We start from the raw sequence: 17,500 nt of genomic DNA, 5'->3' as shown, positions 1-17,500 counted from the left end.
GCGGTGATCTGGTCCACGACGCGCGCCACGGCGTGCTGAGCCGACAGCCCGCGCCGAAACCCGAATTGAAATGATGGAAGGGGACCGAGAGGGGTGAGATGATGCTCCAGCCGGCGGAGGAGGACTCTCTCGGCCACTTTTGAAAGGACAGACAGGAGACTGATGGGCCGGTAGCCCGAAGGAAGATGAGCATTGGCACGCGGCTTCGGAATGGGGACGACGATCGCAGCCCGCCACGCAGTGGGGAAATGACCCGTGAGGAGAATACCGTTGACAAGCTTGGTGAGGTACACGGTCGCCTTCCGAGACAGGGAGAAGACGAGCCGTGGATGAATGGCATCTGGCCCAGGAGCAGTTGTGACACGAAGGTGCGTGATAATGGAATGAATTTCCCCCGGGGTAGACAGACGGATGTCACCGGGTGCGGGCGGAGGAGGCGGGGTGTAATGAGTGGGAAGGAGGGAAACCACCCCAGGGGGAATACGAGGGGTGAATGACGAGTGAAATGAATCCGCCAGCAGCTCCGCCTTCTGGGCAGGGGACTCGCAAAGGCCCTGCGGCCCCCCACCCAGGGGCGGGATGATGGACGGCGTGGCACGAAGGTTCCGCGCGTACCGGAATATGGACCCCGACTGGAAGGAGAGGGAAGACACTTTACGGACCCGCTCCGCCGCGAGCCACTCCTCAGTGAGCGCCCGGCACCGCGCCCGCAGGTGCACATAGTCGAGCCAACGAGCAACGGCGCGGGACGACTGCCACCGCCGCCGCGCGGCGTCGCGGGCCGCGATGAAGTGTCGAAGGTAGGGAGGAAAGGGAGTGCCACGAATGACAGTGGAGCGGAGAGGAATGGTGGCGCCAGCAGCCGCGAGCACAGCATCACTGAAAACGTGCACGCGCTCATCGAGCTGCTGCGGGGAAGCGACATGGAAGTGCAGATCGAGGTGCCTATCCAGATGAGACCGGTAGGCACCCCAATCTGCACGACTGAAGTCGAACCACGGGCGGGGTCCATGGAGGGGGAGAGAATCGGTACGAACGAAACCAACGACAGGGGTGTGATCTGACGTGAGCTCGGCCCGGGCCTCGAGCCCCGACACAGCCACCTGTCCAACAGAAAGGAGGAGGTCGAGGACACTCGGCCGCTGCCGGACGTGACATGGAATGAAAGTGAATGAGGGGGGAGCGTGAATGGCGAGACGGGGGGAACCCTGAACGAGGCGCTGAAGCTGAGTGCCCCGATTGCTCGTGGACACACAGCCCCAAGCGCGATGCCGGCAATTGAAATCCCCGCCCACGACCACGCGCGCGTCCAGATGGAAGAGAGCACGCAAGTCGTCTGCCGGGAAGGGACCATGTTCAGGGAGATAGACGGAGCACACAGTGAGAGGATGAGGAGCCAGATGGAGACGCACCGCCACCGCCTCGGCATTGCGGAGGGGGGGCAGCACGCGCTGATGGTGCGGGAGGGTAGACAGGATGAGGAGAGCAACACCACCCCCACGAGTGTCCCGGTCCCAGCGATAGATGACGTACCCAGGCACGGAGAAGGGGAGATCGGGTTTGAGCCATGTCTCAGAGAGAAGGACAAGGGCAGGCCGTTCAGTGGACAGGAAGTGCCGGAAGTCCCCCAGCTTCGCTCGAATGCCCCGGGCATTCCAGAGGACAAACTTAAGCTGCTGGGAGCACAGTCCGGAGGAAGTGGAAAATGGACTGGAAATAAATGTCGGCCTGGAGAAGAGGGGTAGGAGCCTGAGAGATGCGGAAGATGGCATCGGCAAAGAACGGCAGCCACGGGAGGAGATTCAGCCGGGCGAGCCAATTGAAAGTCTCAAAAAACACAGGAAAGGGAGCGGAAGCCGGGAACACGGGCGGAGGGCGCACGGAAGGCGGCAGAGAGGAATCAGAAGGGGGGACAGACGCGGGGGGGCAGTCCGAAGGGACTGGCAGGGGGGCAGGAGCCGGAGCAGGAGCTGCAGCGAGGGAGGAAGCAGCGGACAGCTGCACAGCCCGCGAGCCCTCCTCAGCCCTCGAGTCCAAAGGCGCTCGCGACACCGGGGGACACGCCGGCTGCACCAGGCCGGGAGGAGCGAGGGAAGGCGAAACACCTGCAGCAGTGGTGGGAGCAGGAGGAGGGGCGCGCAACAAGACAGAAGAAGAGTCAACTGGAGGTGGACCAGGCACAGAACAAAAGAGAGAGGGTAGCTGGGGCGCAGGGGGGACCGGGGCCAAAGGTGGGCACGGGGAACGCGCCGCAGGTTGGCCAGCCACTAGCCCAGCGTAGGAAACGGCAGAGGGGCATGACGGAAGAGAGAACGAAGGGAGCGGCGGGAACATGTCCTCGTGCGGCCGGCGCTGGAACTGAAGCGGAGCACGGGGCTGCCGAGGAGGCGCCGCAGAGGCGTCCTGGCCCGGCGGACGAGGCTTTGGTCCCTGGCGACGCAGCTGCCCCTCGATGAACTGCACGTAAGTGGGGCAGGTACGAGCATTCGCCGGATGTGGCCCCGAGCAGTTCACGCACTGCGGAGGCTCGTCGGGTAGCTTCGGGCAGGACCCGCGGACGTGGTGCTGGGTGCAGCGGAGACAGCGGAAGGGATTTCCACAGTCCGCCGCGTGGTGTCCCCACCTCTGGCATTGGTGGCATTGAAGAGGCCGCGCCGTGCCCCGGAACTCCTCCCATTGGACGGTGAGGCCAGCTAGGTGCCGGACTGCTCGGGCCTTGGCGACCTGCGCGGCATCTGCGAGGACCACGAGAAATCTGATGAAGCCCCGGTGGAGCTCGCGCTCCGAAGTGAGGGGCCGGAGCGACTCGGGGTGCACCCCAACGGCACGCAGTTCCTCCAGGACCGAGTCCTGGGAAGTCTCGGAGGGGAGACCCGCCAGGACAATCCGGGGTGAAGTCTTCCGACCCAATGGAAACGTGTGGCAAGGGATGCCATGGTCCCGGAAATACGTCAGCAGGGCCTTCCGGTCGTGCAGGCTTGTGGGGTGATAGCGTGGATAGCCCCGAAGATAGTCCACGGTGAAGTTCCCCTGCAGCTTCTGCCGCAGCGACCGGTTCCCGCGAATGGCGTCAACATTCAGTTTGGTATTGACAACAATTGGCGGAATGCGCCGTGGCGCAGTACCACTATCCGGTGACAGCCCGGGCGGGCGAGGGGCCACAGCAGGCGCAGGCGTCGAAGGAAGACCAGGCTGGGCCTGCGGGACAACACGGTCGGCCGCCGCCAGGACACCCGGCACAGACGCAGTGTCAGAGGCAGCCCCGGGACAGCCACGAGGGACACCGACGGCCAGGCCAGGCACGCCAGGGTCCGCCACAGCAGACCGGCGCGGTCCCCGGGACAGGGAGCCCGAAGCCGCCTGCGCCGACGCCATGGCAGCACCGACGCCATCAGTGGACGGCCCCGGGCAACTGGAGATGGGCCCACCGGCAGTAGAGCCAGGCAGGGGCGCACCGGCGGCGAGGCTGCGCCAGGTCTCCTCAACCTGGTGGAGCAAATGGACATCGGGGAGCGAGCCCCGACGCCGCGGGCTCACACCAGGGCCGTCAGAGTCGATGCGGTGCAAATCGTCCGGCCAGGATGGCACCCGCGAAGTGGAAGCAGCAGGAGCGCAGCCCCGGGCCACGGCGTCAATTGTGGCATCAACTGAAGAGCCAGCATGGCGCTTCAGCGCCAAAGTGGAGTCCAGCTGGGTGCGCCGGGACTTGTGTAGATCGGCCCGGGCAATGGCGCGTGAAGAAGGCGTGCTACCACCATCGTCGTTCGGGCGCTGAGAGGCAAACCAGTGGCGAGATACAATAGCCTTTGCCGCATCCTTCGATATTTTGGCAGGCTTCCTCTCAACAGGGCTACCAGGAGGCGAAGCGTCATCAGAATCGGAAGAGGACGAAACCGCATGAGCAGAATGCCGACCAGGAGTCGCCCAAAATTTATTCGCACCCTGGGAGCGAGGTGGAAGAGGCGAAAGTGGAGGTTGCCCCAATGGAAATGATAAAGTGTCTTTGTCGGCCATCTTGGTTGCAGGTAAGCACAAAGCGACAGAATCGATACTCCCACACTCACAATCGATCCATCACCGACGAAGCAGAATGTTTACATAGTAACACGAAGTAAGAAACACAGTTTAAAATGTAACTAGGCAGAGCCCCGACGCACAAACACCTGTGCTGATGCCTGAAGGTACGTAGATGTCGAAATATAGCACTTCGATGCACAAATCACCACTGAACACAAGAAATCGAACCAAAACACAAGCTACCAGGAAGAAGCTGTACACTGGTCCGCAACCTACGAGAAAGTGGCGCCCCGGCCGCTGGAAATTACTTTTGTTACACGTCCCTCCGCGGAGCGCGACCAATCACGAGCCGCGGAGCGCTCCGATTGGTCGCGCAACAAGAAGCCAAGAAAACTTTTCACGAAAAAAATTCAGTTCCCGTCTCACTCATCTAGCGACAGCGGCACAGCTCAGACCTACGATGCCCCCCAAGACGAGCGGTAAGGCAGCCAAAAAGGCGGGCAAGGCCCAGAAAAACATCTCGAAGGGCGACAAGAAAAAGAAGCGCAAGAGGAAGGAAAGCTACGCAATCTACATCTACAAAGTGTTGAAGCAAGTTCATCCGGACACTGGCATATCATCTAAGGCCATGAGCATCATGAACAGTTTCGTGAACGACATTTTCGAGCGCATCGCGGCAGAGGCCAGCCGCCTCGCCCACTACAACAAGCGCTCCACCATCACCAGCCGCGAGATACAGACGGCCGTGAGACTGCTGCTGCCCGGGGAGCTGGCCAAGCACGCTGTCAGCGAGGGCACCAAGGCTGTCACCAAATACACCAGCTCCAAGTGAGCAGGTCTGGTGTGCACATGCTTACATAAACGGTCCTTTTCAGGACCAAGAACATGATCATGAAAGGAAATGCTTCTGCTGCTGTTCTACAATTCCCTCAATCCCTATGATAGTAAATGTAAGCTTAACCAAGGCAGAAATATTTTCATTAAAAAAAGTCTTTAAGACGCATGGTTTACTGGCTGAGATATATATATATATATTTTTTTTTTTGCTTACTTCTGTGGTCATTAGTACATTGCTACAAATATATTTATATATATAAAAAAATAAATAAAAAAATCCTTTCTATTTAATTTAGTTAGATCATATATCAATATTAATGGCAAAGACCAGTTGCATCGATTCACTTTGAAAATAATTCCATTTGTGCTAAAACTGGACACAGTAAAAAAAAAAAAAAAAAAAAAAAAAAAAAAAAAAAAAAACTGAAAAAAAAATATATATATACACACACACACACATAATTCGAATTCATATTATGCTTAACTGCGTTTGAATTTGCAATCATGCACAAGATGTTTTGTACTTCGAAGTAAAAACAACATAATGTACTATTTAACTACCCACAGTACAAATGGATCCAAAAAAAAAGTGAATTTTCATGCAGACGAAAATGCTTACATTTATTCTATTTATATTAAGTACCCATTACTAACAGCTTATACTGGGTGGAATACAACAGTTGACATGATTTTACTTATATGGCAATTTAATATTTAACCAAAATTAATGGTAAACTAATATTTTAAAGTGTCATTTATGGCCCCTTACCTTCAGCATGTTTGCTTCCTTGCACACAAACGAGGACAAACACATCACCCAACTGAAAAAAAAAAAAAAATTTCACTTGCATCACAAATAATTTAAAATTTTTCACCACATGAAGTAAATATTTCGCAATAAAAAAAAATATAGCCCTAGGACTCGTGTGCACACCTTTTCTTCCCCACATCGCACACGCAAACAAAACTTCCAAATTATTACAAAATCACTCGATTATTATACATACATAAACACACATGTATTTTCCGAATAAGTGAGAAATGCAGGCCGATGAAAGTCAAATTTCGTTTCGGAAATTAAATCTCGCACAACTACCGACACATAACCAAACTTGCGTACATTTACATAGCATTAACCCTCTAAATAATAAACAAATGAAAGCAGAAAAAACAACATCGCTACCCACCGCGCGCGCTCCTGGCGGCGGGAGTAGGAACTACTTTGCACACAGACCGACATAGCCCCCTGCCAAAAACAGTAAAATAAATAATATATATAAGTCTTTTGGCGGGAAAAAATTTCTCAACCGCCTGGGAGCACCCTAGTGTGTGCCTGTCTTTAGGTTATGTTACTTTTAACTTCATTTTCTACAGGCAGACGCGAGGGTGCTCGCCCATTATTTTTATTTTTTTAAATTCTTTCCTACCTTTGGTGTGCCATGCAAGAATTTATCGTCAAAATGGCGGCCCCGAGTGCAAATTTCTCGTCTGCACTGCTGGCTGGATGATTATGTGATGTTTTGAAGGAGGGTGTTTTTTTTTTGTTTGGATTTTGTGTGAGGGGGGGAGGGGGCTGGGCTAGCTTTTTTTTTTTTAAATTTTCTAAACATTCATCTCTTATGTAACAGTGTTCAGCATTAAAAAATTTAAAAGAAGAGGCACTTACTCATCAATTTCAAAACAGCCTATGAAGAAAAATAAAAAAAATTTAAATTCATTCCAGTTTTATACATTCATGATTTGATCACATGTATAACTTTTCTTTTTTATTACCTTATTTAATTTTATTATTATTACTACTATTGCTGCTACAACCTAGAAGATACCTCAGTGATACTAATACCTGCTGGTAAAGTTAAAGGTTTCACCTTTCTTTCTTTAAACATATCACAATACCTTTCTTGAGTTAAATATTATCTAATGGCTTTAAGAAGTTATGGTAATGTTCATCAGTTATAGAGTGTGGGTTTGTGTGTGTGTGTGAGAGTGTATTTTGAAGAGGGCTTTGGTGGTTGGGATGGTGAGGGTGGTGGGTGTTGTGTGTGGGGAGGGGGGGGGGGAAGTAAAAGAGTGTTCATTACACGATTTCTCCTGTTGTTTGTAACAATCACACCTGGTATAGCTATTTCGAGTGGCAAATACAAACTGCAAAAAAAAAACATCTATATCATTGCCAACGGCCATATCACGATGAACACACCGGTTCTCGTCCGATCACCGAAGTTAAGCATCGTCGAGCGTGGTTAGTACTTAGATGGGTGACCGCTTGGGAACACCACGTGCCGTTGGCACTACTATTTTGCACCCTACAGAAAAAAATTTTTTTTTTAAAAATTTCAATTTTAAATTTTTTTTTCCCCCACAATCACCACATTTCCCCCCCCCCCCCCCCCTAACACACACACTCACTCTCTCTCTCTCAATCAATCAATCAATCAATCAATCAATCAATCACTCACTCACTCACTCACTCACTCACCCACCCAGTAGCTGTGAATCTTTGCATGTGTATACCTCATACAAAATTCAAAGTGAAAAAATAAATATATAAGTGTATATGTATGTATGTATGTATGTATGTATGTATGTATATATGTATATATATATATATATATATATATATATATATATATATAAACACACACACACACCTATTTTGAAGTTTCTCTGTTTCAGTGGGCAGTTATGTATAATAATGAGAGATTCAAAAAGACGTTGATAACAATGTCATCAATGCCTGTTTAGTGTGCTCATTTGTTGGATGGTCGGCAGCAATACTAGAGGTGGTACAGCTGTAACCTGTAAAATTGTACCTGCAATGTGTTGTGTATGGAAAAAAATAAAAATTATATCATCTAAATTTTTGTTATCCAACAATAACCTTCCCATCAATGCATGATGTCACAGTAGCCATAGCTCTACTCTTTCTGCCATATAACATTGGGGGAAAAAAAAAAAAAAAAAGGAGCTATTAGAATAATAACAAAAGATAAAAAATCATCTAACTGCAGACCAAAATTCAAAAAACTTAAAGTCCTGACTGCCATAAATGAATACGTTCTAGAAACTTTTTATTCATTCTTAAGAAAAAGAAGAAAAAAAAAATTATTATTTTTTTTTTTTTTTTTTTTTTTTAGATATTCGCACATAGGTATAACACCAGAAATGCTAGTAAATTGAGGATAGTTGAACATAACACTAGGCGATTTGAAAATGGACTAAATTACTTGGGAGTAAAACTTTACAACTTAATATCACAGAAAATAACTAAAACAATTTACCAGTATTAAAAAAAAAAACAGTAAAAAAAATTCTTCTAGAATATCCTACCTACCCTCTGAAGCTATTCTTTAATTTGATTGATAATAGAGAAATTGAACTGTTAATTTGTTGAATGGACTTGTGATAACAGCTGCTTCATGTTTTGCATAAAGTTAAATTGTGTAACATGTTATGTATTTTTTTTTTTTGAAATTTTTTTTCTTGGTAACTTGCATCATGTAAATATTAATTGTCTGCACATACATGTTCTATATCCCGGAGCCTTGACTCCACGTGGGATCAACAGAACAAAAATACAAAAAAAAAAAAAAAATCCAGCTCACTAATCTAGGTGCATTTTGCTAACAATATTTGGAATATATATATATTTTTTTTTTGTGTAACATGCAAATTCTGTATTATTCTGCACACATTATTTATAATCTTCTATCATTTTCTTAGATAATAACTATTAATTCATAAAATAGATTGTGTGTGCATAACCTCCTGGAAACATTTGCACTTACCTCCTACTTTACTTTTTCATTTAAGCAATCCTATTCGCATGTATACACTTAGGTTGCAGCATCGAAATTGTGTAAAATTCAAAGTGTGTATTGCCTGAAAAAAAAAAAAAAAAAAGACATACCAAATATTTGCATACAGCGCCACACTACATATTTGCACACAGTGGAGTTTTGCGGTAATTAACCTAGCACAATTTACCACACGCAATCACACGCCCGCGATGAGATAACACACTCGCTGTTTTCCTGTTGACCGGCACGAGGAGTAAGAAAAATTGATATTTACACGAGCACACACTCCCACACTAGTCACAACGTCGGTCATCAAGTTGTGTTGAAAATTCCTGTAGCCTCTGTTTTCCCAAATGATTTCACTTAAAATTTCATTTAACAAGACCATAAACAAATTTACAATACTAATTTCTTAAACAAACACTTCAGCGAACAAGTGACTGTCGCATTCATTACAAAGCTTACAACTTAACAGATGTTTCCGATGTGAAATAAAATAAGAAAATGTTTTACAACCAACCTAGAACATTTAGTCAAAACGTTTTTGTCCTGGTTTATGATTATTTTCCGTGACATGAATGTTTCAAAACTAATAAAAATACGAATGCAGCCAAATATAATGAAGTTAGCACATAAAAGACGACTTAAAATATTTCATTTTTCGAGAATTGGCAGAGCAAGAACGCACAGGTCCAACGGAAATTTCTTTAAAGATAAACGACCATCGGACAAAAACACCCCCTCCCCTCATCCTCAAAAATACGTGAATAATATACTTTTTCAATTATATTTTTATCGTTTTTTTTTTTTTTTTTTTAATATACTCATTAAAACTTCAAAATAAGCAGGTACTCGTGTGTTTTTCTCTCTACAATGTACCTGATCTCGGTGCGTAAACCTACATCATTTAGAGATGGAATTAATGTACACATACAAGTAAAATTTTGTTCCATTGTAAAATTGAGAGAAAGAAGGTTTTCCAAACGCATTAAGTATGGAGACTTTAAATAAGATTACGAGCTTATAAATGTTTGCAACGAAATAAAGTGACCATGTATCTGCAATTTCAAAAATATTTTTGCTCTGCTAACCTCACATGCAAGCAAGTAAAAATAACCTCACAACTTACTTACCTCTCTCAATTTCGCAGTACCAAAACATAGAAGGGATAAATAGGATAGTTTTTATTCGAAATCCTGCAAGAGTTTTAATTTTTATTAAAATATTTCTCCAATGTAGCATGTGTGTGGAATACTTCATCAGCAACTTGCATCTGCACCTTGAGTGAATTGAAGGGCAGCCAGTTTTAAAAGCTAAACAGAAACTGCACTCTTGAGAATGCATCAGATCCAAGTGAAATGCTTGTTGTGTGTACAGTTAAAAGTTTTATTATTCACACAATGAAAATGTAAACAAAATTTACTCACAATAATAATCACATCATCCTTGGAGGTGCACGAAGAAAGCCATTCCAGGTGGCACTGAACAAGGTGATTTGCTAGTGCTTCCACAGCAAACAGCCTTCATGAAATTATCTCCACATTTTCAGCATACTATACACTAAAGTATACCTAAGTTAATTTAACCATTTTCAAGTGATTCCAGCACAAATTACGTATTTGATTCCTTGAATAACATCTGCAAATGAAAAGTTCCCTGTTTGGTGTAGCAGTAAATTTAAACAGCTCGCAGTGCAAATTAAACAGTGCAGCTGCCATAAAAAAATTACACTATTAGTGGAACTGCCCATTATGTCATCGTAGACTGCTGACATTTAGAAAACATTGAAAAATCAGTGCTAAAGAAGCCCTACATTACTTTCGCTGTCCAAAGTGCGCTGCTCCCTACGTGAGCAAGGCATCGAGAATTTTCTGAACCGTCCGCAACCAGAAAATTGGGTAACCAGATATTTGCAGAGAGAAAAATTTTATTTTCACTTTGCTCTTGCATTCTGTAGGATCAGTCTCGTCATGGCAGATACCGCAGCAGCGACTGCAGCACCAGCTGTTGCCCCATCACAGGCAGCTTCCCCGAAGAAAGGCAAGGCTGCGTCGAAGAAGCCACGAGCCAAGCCCGCGCACCCGCGCACATCTGAAATGGTGGCCTCTGCGATCAAGAGCCTCAAGGAAAGGGGCGGCTCATCACTGCAAGCCATCAAGAAATACGTCGCCTCTACCTACAAAGTAGATGCGGAAAAGCTGGCACCTTTCATCAAGAAATACTTGAAGGCAGCAGTGGCTAGCGGCGAGCTTGTCCAAACCAAAGGCAAGGGTGCGTCTGGCTCCTTCAAGCTGGCTTCAGGGACCACCGGTGCTCCGGACCAGCCCAAGGCTCCAAGCGGCAAGCGTGGTGCAGCTGCCCCTAAGGAAAAGAAGCGATCCGTAGCCAAGAAGGCAGCGGTGGGCAAGAAACCAGTCAAGAAGACTCCGCCTACAGCAGAAAAGAAAAAAAAGGCAGCAGCTGCAACCCCCAAGCCCAAGAAGGCACCTTCAAAGGCAAAAAAGGTGTCCAAACCTCCCACGAAGAAACCCCGTGCTCCAAAGCCAAAGAAGGTTGCCCCAAAGAGCAAGTCGCCCAAGAAAGCAGCCCCAAAGCGGAAATGAAGATGCCAGCAGGACCGCTGGCACTTTCTGTGGCACTGTACCACCTTATCGGCCCTTCTAAGGGCCAACAATACTAGTCATGAAGGTATCAGTTGTTGCAATCATTGCCTCCTATAGCCACACCTCTGCCGTTAGGTAAAATTCTGGTTAAAAAATTTCTTATGGTATTTGAAGCGGGGGAAATAAATAAATAAATAAAGAAATTTATCAATTACATTGTGTGTATAGTTTAGGTGCAAAATTATTTAAAGTTTTTAAGCAGGAAAACGTCTTACAAACATCTCACTCTTATTTCAGCATATATATATATATACACATATATACACACACACACACACATATTTTTTTTGTAAGGATTAGGTCTCAGGGTATTAATGGTGAACTTTATGCTGCTGCTGCTGCTGCTGCTGCTGATGGTGCTGCTACTGCAGACAGGCACTGTTTGAAGAGTTTTTATTTCCTATGCAGAATACATTGCATTGTGTGCAAATCTTTTGTGTACAATATAAACAACCACCTCAAAACACAGACACTATAACTGTGTTTTTCCAAATTCTTATTAATGTAATATATTATTGGCTGGGTAAAGGTCAACGACAGCTAATAGGTACAAAAAGCCAGACAACTGTTTTCCTTTCAAATTTGACAGTTATTTTTAGCCCTAATAAGGGCTGTTTTTTTTTTTCCGCCTTGCAAAAAAAATGGCAAGGAACTCAAGCACGCTCGCCACGGATACGCCGGGCAAGCTGGATGTCCTTGGGCATGATGGTGACCCTCTTGGCGTGGATGGCGCACAAATTGGTGTCCTCGAAGAGCCCCACCAGGTAAGCCTCGCTGGCCTCCTGCAGCGCCATGACGGCCGAGCTCTGGAAGCGCAAGTCTGTCTTGAAGTCCTGGGCGATCTCTCGCACCAGGCGCTGGAAGGGCAGCTTGCGGATAAGCAGCTCGGTACTTTTCTGGTAGCGCCTGATTTCTCGCAGCGCGACAGTGCCAGGGCGGTAGCGATGTGGCTTCTTCACTCCCCCCGTGGCCGGCGCGCTCTTGCGAGCCGCCTTGGTGGCCAGCTGCTTGCGCGGCGCTTTGCCTCCAGTAGATTTACGAGCCGTCTGCTTCGTGCGCGCCATCGTGGTCCGTCTGCGCGTGCTGTAATTTTTTTTTTTTTTTTTTTTTTTTTGACAACAGCCCCTCCACGCTGAAGTCTGTCTCGCACAACCGAAGTGATTGCGAGTCCAACACCTAGTAGGAGTGATTTTACGGGAGGAATCTTAGTACGTTCCAGGTCTAGGACCTATACGCGTTTCGTAGTAAAGTAAGCCAATGGCTGGTGCCCTCCATCACTCTCGTGAGTGAGGCCACCTGCCCGCGAGTGAATTTAATATGCGAAACACTGCAGGGGCGCGGCAATTAGCGCCCCGGCAGTTCGCAGGGAGTAGCAAAGTGGGATGCAGTAGTAAAACCAGCGATCGCACTGGAGAAAAACCTACTGCCCGGTTTAAGAAGTTAGCGCTCGCCCGATGGCCCGAGGGGAAACGGGGAGCGGGATTTAGGTAGCATAGCCTACAGCTGCCGGGCCGCAGCAACTGTAGGCGGATGTAGCGGCCTGATGGCCTGTAGTGCGTGGCAGGCAGCACGCATGTTTAGGGCGACTCGGATGGTGAGGCCGAGTGCAATGAGTGGCTGAGGGCCGGCCTGCATATAGGCCCGACAGAGCACCCACAGGCTCGCTTTCGCGCGCGCGCCTGCAGAGGCCCTGCCGACTCACAGCGAACTGCGCGCCCCGCCCGCAGCCTGGCGGCCGCGCGCGGAACACGCAGCTCCGCCGCGCCTCTCGCGGCCGCGGCACGAACTCTCGCAGGCCCGCAGGCAAGCCAGAGCCCGCGCCGCGCCGCGCGCACTCGTGGTCGGGCAGCCTGTCGATTCTTCGCCTCTCGCTGTCCGCTTCTTTCTTCGTGCGTGCAGTTAGCCTTTCATGACATGGGGCAGGGCGATACCATTCACCCCCTAACTGACGCCACGGTATTTCGCGTTGCCCCCAGTTTTGTGTGTGACGCCAGCGAGCCATGAAAAGGGCTGCAGCGATCCCGACGGTCTGCTTCTGGCGAAACTTGTGTCTTCTCCAGGCCGCCCAAGCCACCAGTGACGCCTCTGATTGGTCCGCGAGTCAGTATTTGTGTATTCCTGACAACTCCAGCTGCTCATCACAGCTGGAGCTCCGCTATCCGCCACCCGCGGACGCGATCGGTAGCAGCCAGTCACTGCGCCCCTGGTACTCGGCCTACACAATGCATTTCGCCCCCCTTCCGCGCCGTCAGAGGCAATGAACCCCCAGGCGGAGCAGTCAGAGAGCTTCCTGCGATGTGTACACTGCGAGTCCCAGCGCCGATCTGCGCGTGCTGTAAAAATTTCAACAGTTTTGTTAAAGCTGTGGTGCACTGCGATTGGCCCGGCATCTCCATTGGCTGGCGAGAACAGCCAATCACAGCACAGAAGTCGATCCATAGAAACTAACGACAGAGGCGGGCCGGCTGGGGAAGGGGCCAGTGGCATGCAGGAACAGGACATCCCGTCCCTGTCAATTCCGGACAACCTTCCGCCTGGCGCAGCCCTAATTTCCTACGAGGGAGGTACTTTTCAGGTACAGGTACCTGACCACACCATATCAGACACCGCACCCCCCCAGGAACCCACGAACATGGACACGACCACCTCTGTCCCTCCTACCGACTCCGCGCCGCTCATGGTCCCCGCGAGCGACATGGCGAAATTCAGGGCCTGGCTGCACTTCCAGGAAAAAGAAAAGAATGCAGCAGAGCAGCGAGAGGAGGAACAGGAGCGACAAGCTGAATGGACCATGCAGCGGAAACGGCAGCGAACAACAGCGCCAGCAGTCAGGCCACCTGAAATCGCGGTTACAAATCGCTTCGCCACGCTCGCGGAGGCAGACGCGTCCCGACCCACGGCAGGGCCCTCCAGCGCCCCCTCTCCACCCGCTCCAGCTCCGGCCAATCAGGGCGCAGCCGCCCCCTCCACCCGCACCCCGCGTGCCTCAGGACCGCGCAAACACGCGCTCAGGCTGGTCGTTCCAGACCAGTCTCTCTACAGCCAGCTGGTGGCTCGCATGCGATCTCTCGCCCCAGGGGCCGCGCAGATTTCTCTCGTGCGCGAGGGCCTGCAGATCGCGTGCGAACACTTGCAGGCATACCAATCTCTCAAAAAATACCTTGATTCAGTGCCAGTCCCGTACTACACTTTCTGTACAGCCTCTGAGTTGCCTCAGAAAGTTGTTGTCCGCATGCCGCGCGCCACGCCAACGGAATCAATCCGAGAAGACTTGGAGGCACGTGGGTACACCATCTTGGACGTCTACCAATTCCACAAAAAATGCGCGGACCCTGCCGATCCCACCAACACCTGGGAGGAGCCACTACCGCTCTTTAGCGTCACGGCCGCTAAGAATGACACCCTCCCTCGCCTCACGTCACTCACAACTATCAACATGACCCGTGTTGAAGTGACACAATACCGCAAACGTGTCGGAGACGTTGCGCAGTGTCAGAACTGTTGGAAGTTTTTGCACACTCGCAACTTCTGCCGACTCGCCACCAAATGCAAGCACTGCGCCGGGCCCCACACATACGCCGCCTGTCCCAACCTCAACAAAAATCCCAACTGTGCAAACTGCAAGGGAAATGGCGTGCACGAGGGGAACTCCAAACTTTGCCCCGAATACCTGAAGTATGTGCAATTCCGTCAGGATCAGGCGTCTTCGCGCGCAGAACTCGCGCAGCCTCTTGCGACACAGCCAACACCAGCTCACTACCCACTGCTACCACCCCCCGCACCCACGAGGCCAGTGGTGCCAACTTTCTCGTTCGCACAGGCGGCGAACAACAACGCACAACGCATCATCGTACCGCAACACACACCAGCTCCCACCCCCCCTCCTCCCCCCACCCCCTCCCAACACCCACCCCCCCTCTCCCAAGCTCCTACCGCAACTCCAAGCTCCCTCGGCGACTGTGCTGGCATCCAATCCGCCATGTCCGACCTCCGGGACCTGATGAATTTCCTGCGCGATGCCAACTTCGCCGCATTCATGGCACACATGAAGCCCTACATGCTCCTTGCCAACACAGCCACCGATCCCTCAATGAAGACCCTCCTGCTGGTGCAGGCCCTGACAACCTTCTCCGGGGCCGTTTAATGGGTACACATCCTCCTGCCCCGAACCCAGGTACCCTTTCCATCCTGTACTGGAATGCTAATGGGATAACCACACAACTCTACGAACTTGAGAGAGTTCTGGAGGAGTACGGAGTGGAAGTGGCCTTAATTAACGAAACATTTTTAAAACCTACAAAACGTTGCACTATTAAAAATTACATAACCTACCGCACAGACAGAGTAACTGCCGGAGGAGGAACTCTAATTTTAGTCCATAACCGACTTCAACACCACATAAATAAACCTTCAGAAACCAGCCACATAGAAAATACGTCTATAAATATTCGCACAAATACCGGCCACATAACTTTAGTCGCAGCCTACTGCTCGCCAAATAAACCTCTGCTAAATACAGACCTCAACGAAATAATAAACCAACCGCACCCATTCATTATAGCTGGTGATCTAAATGCAAAACATAAACAGTGGAACAGTAGATATAACAATCGCAAAGGGGCAGTGTTAAGCGAACACTCACTACAAAATAAATATTTAATCCATGCGCCGATCACTCCCACGCATTACCATGCTAATATCAGCCATCAGCCAGACGTTTTAGATATAATTCTCACTAATATTCCTAATATAAATATTCAACTAAAAGTTCTGCCAGAACTTGATTCTGACCATTTGCCTGTACACTGTGTTATTGAAACACATGTTCTAACACACCCAAACCCAGTACTTTGTCGAACCCCGGTCATCAACTGGGAGACATTTAAAATTGAATTAGAGGAAATATTTGAAAATAATAATATAATAATAACTTCTAAAGAACAAATAGACCCCGCGGCCGAAATAATTCAAAATACATTTTTAAACATAGTCAAAAAGCACACCACGTTTTTAAATAGGCGCGAATTCTTAAAACATGCATTTCCGGATGCCGACCTCCTCCTAATAAATAAAAGACAAGCACGCCATAAATACCAAAAATTCCGCACACTTGAAAATAAAAATAAATATTACGCACTTAAAAATCAACTTAGGCACGAACTTCTCAAATTAAAAATACATAACTGGGAACACTTTGTAGCTGATCTCTCTGATAGCATGAATAAATTCTGGAAAATAGCTAAAGTATTAAGAAACACGACTAAAAATACAAACTCTAACCCGGTTCAATCCCCGACAGGTACACTTCTCTACGAACCATCTGATAAAGCTAACGCAATTGCCGATTGCTACGAACAGCAATTTACACCGAATAACGACATCGGAGACCCGATTTTTACGCAGGAGCTCTTAGAAAATATAAATAATTTCAATCACTCCCCTCCCACTTCCATTCCCGATCCAGTCACTCTCCCGGAAGTAATCAGCATTATCAAACACGTAAAACTAAATAAAGCCCCGGGTGAGGATAAAATTACTTATCAACTTCTTAAAAATCTGCCACTTAATGCTCTATCCGCAATAACAGATCTTTTCAATGCCATACTCACGTTTCAACACTTCCCCAGCTCCTGGAAGACTGCTAAAATTATTACTATACCAAAACCAGGTAAAAACCCTAAAATGCCCGAAAACAGACGCCCTATTTCACTGCTCAGCTCTCTTAGTAAAATCTTTGAAAAACTGTTTTTAACCAGGCTCCAAACTCATGCGGCAGTGCACAAAATTATCCCGGACACACAATTTGGTTTCCGCTCAGCTCACTCCACAGTTCATGCACTTACTAAATTTACTACAGAAACCATGGCTGCCATGCAGAAAAAAGAATTCACCATCGCAGTATTTTTAGATGTTGCCAAAGCATTTGACAAGGTCTGGATCCCGGGGCTCCTACAAAAGTTAATATCATTTAATTTCCCGGACTGCTACATCCATTTACTAAGCAGCTACTTTCAAAATAGAAAATTTTACGTGTCAATAGACAAAGGTCAGTCTACTATCCGGCCAATCACCGCAGGTGTACCGCAGGGCTCGGCAATTTCGCCATTCCTGTACAATATATATACTGCAGACATCCCAGTTACTCACTCCACCATTCAAATGTACGCCGATGACACAGTAATT

General features: G+C 48.4%; 1 non-coding gene across 1 annotated transcript; it reads left to right on the top strand.

The window, feature by feature from the left end:
- Nucleotides 1-7,026: 7,026 nt before the first annotated feature.
- On the top strand, nt 7,027-7,145 carry LOC134544189 (5S ribosomal RNA). The gene has a single exon (XR_010077583.1). It is a non-coding gene; the product is annotated as a 5S ribosomal RNA (ribosomal RNA).
- Nucleotides 7,146-17,500: the final 10,355 nt, after the last annotated feature.

The sequence above is a fragment of the Bacillus rossius genome, unplaced genomic scaffold (assembly GCF_032445375.1).
Source record: "Bacillus rossius redtenbacheri isolate Brsri unplaced genomic scaffold, Brsri_v3 Brsri_v3_scf32, whole genome shotgun sequence".
Lineage (NCBI taxonomy): Eukaryota > Metazoa > Arthropoda > Insecta > Phasmatodea > Bacillidae > Bacillus > Bacillus rossius.
The sequence above is the reverse complement of the archived record's forward strand: the minus strand, read 5'-3'. Positions and strand labels throughout refer to the sequence as shown.